We start from the raw sequence: 5357 nt of genomic DNA, 5'->3' as shown, positions 1-5357 counted from the left end.
AGATACTCTCTCTACAGTCACTAGCATTCTTAAAGCCTTCAAAGAGCTAATTATTCCAATTCTACTTTTACTTCTAACGCACCAACACCAACACCAACATTCAAGGCCATCCATGGGAGGACTATTGCTTTAAAGAACTTATGTGCACCTGCTTTTCCTTTCAGTTTATTCTGGTAATAATGCCACTCCAGCTGGGTGTTAGCATCAGGATGAAAAGGTGTTCTATGTAGACCAGGCTGGCCGGGAACTCATACAGGTTCACCTGCTAGGATTAAAAGCTTGCTCCACCAAACATGGCTCTGATGAACTGACTCAATCTAACAGCAGCAGAGTCAGTTTTCTGTGGCCTTTGATTTCTTACAATGAAAAACAGGCAACTCGGATACCAGGTTCAAATTGTAGGGGAAGAAAATGAGACAAAAAACTACAATCACACTTTTGTAATTCTGGTATAAGTAGATATAAATAGGTTTAGAGAGCAGGGGGCTCAGAACAAAGAAACACAGAACATACAAAGCTCTCCTGCCTCACTACATAAGCCAGACAAGAGAACAATAGACCAGAAGGTAAGTGTCCCTAGCCTAAAATCAATTCCTTTACTTTCAAAAAATCCCTTTCAGAGCTGAGTCAAAACTACCTAGAACAAAAATAAAGCCTTGTTGGGAATCTAGAATTTTCTAGTATTTTCTCATAAGAGAAAAACTGACTTTCAAACAAAACTGCAAATGTAGCTATCTTGTCCAGAAAGACCTAAAGAAAAATGCTAAATAAATGCTTCTAATACTACTAAGTAGTACACACATAAACGTGAAATTTCATTTGCAAAACAGACTGCCCAGTTGTCTCAACTCAATGATACAGAATTATCCAAAACCCAGACATTAGTATGTTTACCTACATTAAGGGAGGAGAGTTATTTGAACAGAACAGAAAGTCTGAAGACACAGTATAGCAGAAAATTCCCCTTAATGAGCAATAAAAAGATATAGAAAATATCCAGAAACTCTCATCTATGTGAGATAACAGAGTCCTCAATTTAAGATACTCTTCTCTGTATATTTCAACGTACACTAAAGCAGTAGGTTTCTAATTTCCCTATACCTGTGATAATAAAGGGTGGCCAATTTGAACAAATGAATAAATTTAATTGAGAAAAAACAAAATACTTTCCAAAATATATATTGTTATCATTTCAAACACACACACAGACACACACACACACAGACACACACACACACACAGCACACACTCTCTTATGTATCAATTTTTTTTAAACCAACAAGAATACAGCTCTTTAAGATCTGTTATACTTCTCACTCCCAGGAGACAAAGAAGAAAACAGTTTCAACATGCCTTCCAGAGCCCTGATATCTGGGTGCCCTCAATACTCACATATTGCCTAAACGGAAAAAAAAGAGCATTCAAACCCAAACTAATTCTTCTCATTAAAAACATATTGTGTCCATTTTAAAAAATCACATTGAAGAATAATGTTAACATAATATAGAATATATTGTGGACTGTATGCCAACTTACTAGATGAATTTCCATTTCTTCAGTTTTCTGATAGAATGTTAAATCACTTCTAACAATAGCATAGCATTATTTCCTATTCTACATTCTAACCTTCTTCCTTTAAGATTATAATTTTATAAGACAAATCTGATTATACAATTTAGTTATGTGTAGTTTCACCTATTTAGCTTTGAAAAAGTACATTCTCCACAACTCTACAAACTTTATTTAATGAAACAATTAAAATGGCTAATACTATCCAATGTTCCTCATAAGTAATAAAACACAAGTGGTTTACAAGGAATTAGATTAATTCTCACAACACTATAGGGAAAAATTACCATCACCCACAACTTTTATATTAGCAATATAAGTTTAACATCTGGTGAGTGCCCAAATTGGAATTTATTTCCAGTCAGTCTGATTTCCAAGCTCTTAAATTATCATACTTGTTGTTATTAAAATCTCGTTGTAATAAAATACCCACCACACCCATCCAAATAGAGCACACAAAACTAACACAGTTCCACTTGGTGAGATTTAATGGGAGAACAAGACAAGGGAAAGGGGCGAGAGAAAGAAGAGAAAAGAATGAAGAGAATGAGGGCAGAAGAAGTCTGCCTTTCATTTGGAATATGACATAACTACTCCTACGTGGAGTTGGGATTTGGACCAAAGGAATACTGGGAATGTAGGGCTGTTGCCATGTCAACAGTTACCAAATGGTGTCGCTGCTCAAGGCAATTCCTGATACCAACAATACTGCTGTTATAATTCGACATATTTCAAAAAGTAGTTCACAAAAAAACAAAGTCTATATACACAGGGAATTTTTCTTTCATCATTAGCTGTTACTAGTTCTGCCTCATGACTATTATATTTATGGAGATGAAAGTAAATATTATCTCATAAGGAAAATTACTGACTTAGAATAACCAGAGATTGTTAATAAGGATTAGTATAACCCAACTATTAGGATAACACTACGTTATAATAATATTACTTCTAATAATCCCCCTGGTGTTCCAAAATATGATAGCACAGGTCCTAAAACTGCCACCAATTTCTACTTGTCTCAAGCTCTGGCCGAATCTTTCGTGCACTGTGACAGCCAATTCTGTGAACAACTGACTCAAAAAAGGCCAGTGAAAGAACACAGACTGGAAACAATTAAAAAAAAAAGTCTATTCAGTCCCAAATCAAAGGACACCTGCCTGTTAAGAGCAAACAGTGAGGATCCAGGTAAATTTATATAAAATGCAAATTATAGCAGCCCTCAACAAACACTGAGAAGTCAACAAAATTATCTAAGTATTAAAAAGGAAAAACAAAACAAACAAACAAACAAAAAACCCCAAAAACCCCAAACCACTCTTTCTCTTCAGCAAGGTGGCCAAGTGGCAGATGCCAACATGCAGATCTTCATGAAGACCCTAATGGGCAAGACCATTACTCTTGAGATTGAGCCCAGTGACACCATCAATAATGACCCAAGACAAGGAAGGCATCCCACCGACCAGCAGAGCTGATATTCGCTGGCAAACAGTTGGAGGATGGCCACACCCTGTCCAACTACAACATCCAGAAAGAGTCCACCTTGCACCTGCTGCTGCGTCTGCACAGTGGCATCATCGAGTCATCCTTTTGTCACCTTGTCCAGAATTACAATTGTGACAAGATGATCTGCCACAAGTGCTACTCATGCCTGCATACAGTGTAGTCAACTGCTACAAGAAGTTCGGCCACACCAACCACCTGAGCACCAAAGAAGAAGGTCAAATAAAGCTGGGGCCATACCTGGCCTGTGACTCTGTGACCAAATAAAATCCATTGACTGGGGCAAAGAGAGAGAAAGAGAAAGAGAAAGAGAGAGAGAGAGAGAGAGAGAGAGAGAGAGAGAGAGAGAGAGAGAGAGAGAGAGATATCAAGCTGGGCACAGGACTTAAACCCTAGCATTCAGAGACAGAGGGCAAGCACATCTCTGTAAGTCTGAAGGCAGCCCGGTCTACAAAGTGAGTTCCAGGACAGCCAGGGCTATACAGAAAACCCTGACTCAGTAAACAAAACAAAATTCTGACAATTAGCTTTCCTGTGTAAAACCATTATGACTCTTTAGCATATCCAACAAAAATTCATGTATTGGTGGCAAGAAAATTCACTGTTAACTATGAATACTCTATCCTGGTACAGCACACCAGACAAACCCACATCATGGAAAACAGCTGTGTAAGAAATATAGTAAGACCCACATTTAAACAAATAACATTATTGGATTTTGTACTAAAAATTGAGACCTTACGAGTAAACTGTAGTGGTTTGGCTTGATGCTGCTTGTATATTATTGTTCATATTGGTTCCTCAAGAGGGGTTGCCCCCACCCCACAAGCAGAGCATCATGTACTTAGGTGATGCTATGTGAACCTTCTCTCCACTTTAATAGGTCAAATAAAAGGTTAGAGCCTATGATTGGGTAGTGGATAGGAAAGGTGGGACTGGAGGCTCAGGAGGGAGTGGCAGGTAGAAGGAGAAAAAGAGAGAAGGAAGAGGAGAGAAGGAAGCTCCTATGCACCAGAATATGTGGCTGGGAGAAACCAGAAGTAATAAGAAGTCTTAGAATTGGGAAATAAGTTAGTATTGTATTAGATATGCCCAATCTATGCATATAACTTATAATTAAAATATTTGAATTGTGTGTCTTTTACATGGGCTGTTAGGGTTGGAAATTTTAGTAACAAATTGACAAACCCATGTCTGGCTTAGAACTGAAGTAACCCGATACGGAAATCCACCCCCATCCACTCAATATTAACAACTAGGGCTTCACTCTAAAGCTGCTTCAGGGTGGAAATTAAGCATGAGTCTAAAGGGTGTACAGAGAGCTAACTGAGAGGCTCCCTGCCCAAGCCCCAAGCAAACCTAGGCAACCAGAGGTAGCACACCAGCCCTGAGTTGGGACACAAGGTGGTGCCAATGCTACAACATAGTTGGGGTTCCCTGAGTCTGAGAGGAAAAAAAAAGGACGGGAAGTCTAGTTTGCCTGAGATGAGGCCTTCACAACTGAAAATTAGCAACTGAAATCACAGCAGGTATCTTTCCAAAGCTTTCTCACAGATAACAATGGGCTGATCTAGGCATCTCTCTCCCAAGTCAACCTTCCCCTGCACACTTTGATTCCCGACATCCCTCCACTTCTAAACAGGGCACAGGACACAGGCAGCAAGACCAGGTCTCTCATCTGCTTACACTGCAGGCTGTGTAAGATCAATACACAGGCTGAAGGCTATACAGGACAGTCAAAAGACCTAAAGGGCTCAAAACACAAAAGCCAAGGGTCTTTGTACAGTCAGCCCCTCCCTACTAGTGAAAGAAACCGAAAGGACCTTAATGTCCTAAAACCAGAAGGGAACAAAGATAAAAGAAACTTCAGACCAAGTATAAGAATTAAAAAGGTACCACTGCAATCTGTTCCACCTTCGCTTTTTCCCACATAAGGTGCTATAGAGAATTGAAGAGTTTCTTAAGTAGTGAGTATAAAAAGCAGTGATTTTGTTTTTAACATTCTTAGCTTCTCAGAGTATATATGACCAAAGTCTGCCAAGGTATGTTAAAGAAAATTTTTGCATTTTCTATAGGCTAACTCTAAAAGCTGTACCAGGATCCACTCTGAAGTAACACTTTACCAGCAAAACTTGTAATTATAAACAGTATGATCTGCTCTCGTTAAGCAAATATCTTGATTGATTAGTACTTAACTTTAACTCATCGAATAAATAAAATAGTTAGATTCAGTCATCACAGAGACAACAACAGTACAATTAATACAGTAATGAAAATGTAGCTTT

General features: G+C 38.5%; 1 pseudogene; it reads left to right on the top strand.

The window, feature by feature from the left end:
• Positions 1-2927: 2927 nt before the first annotated feature.
• On the top strand, positions 2928-3339 carry LOC148003243 (ubiquitin-ribosomal protein eL40 fusion protein pseudogene; annotated as a pseudogene).
• Positions 3340-5357: the final 2018 nt, after the last annotated feature.

This window comes from Rattus norvegicus, chromosome 9 (assembly GCF_021556685.1).
Source record: "Rattus norvegicus strain SHRSP/BbbUtx chromosome 9, alternate assembly SHRSP_T2T, whole genome shotgun sequence".
In the NCBI taxonomy this organism is placed as follows: domain Eukaryota; kingdom Metazoa; phylum Chordata; class Mammalia; order Rodentia; family Muridae; genus Rattus; species Rattus norvegicus.
Note: the sequence above shows the minus strand (reverse complement) of the source record. Positions and strands in the feature narration are given on the sequence as shown.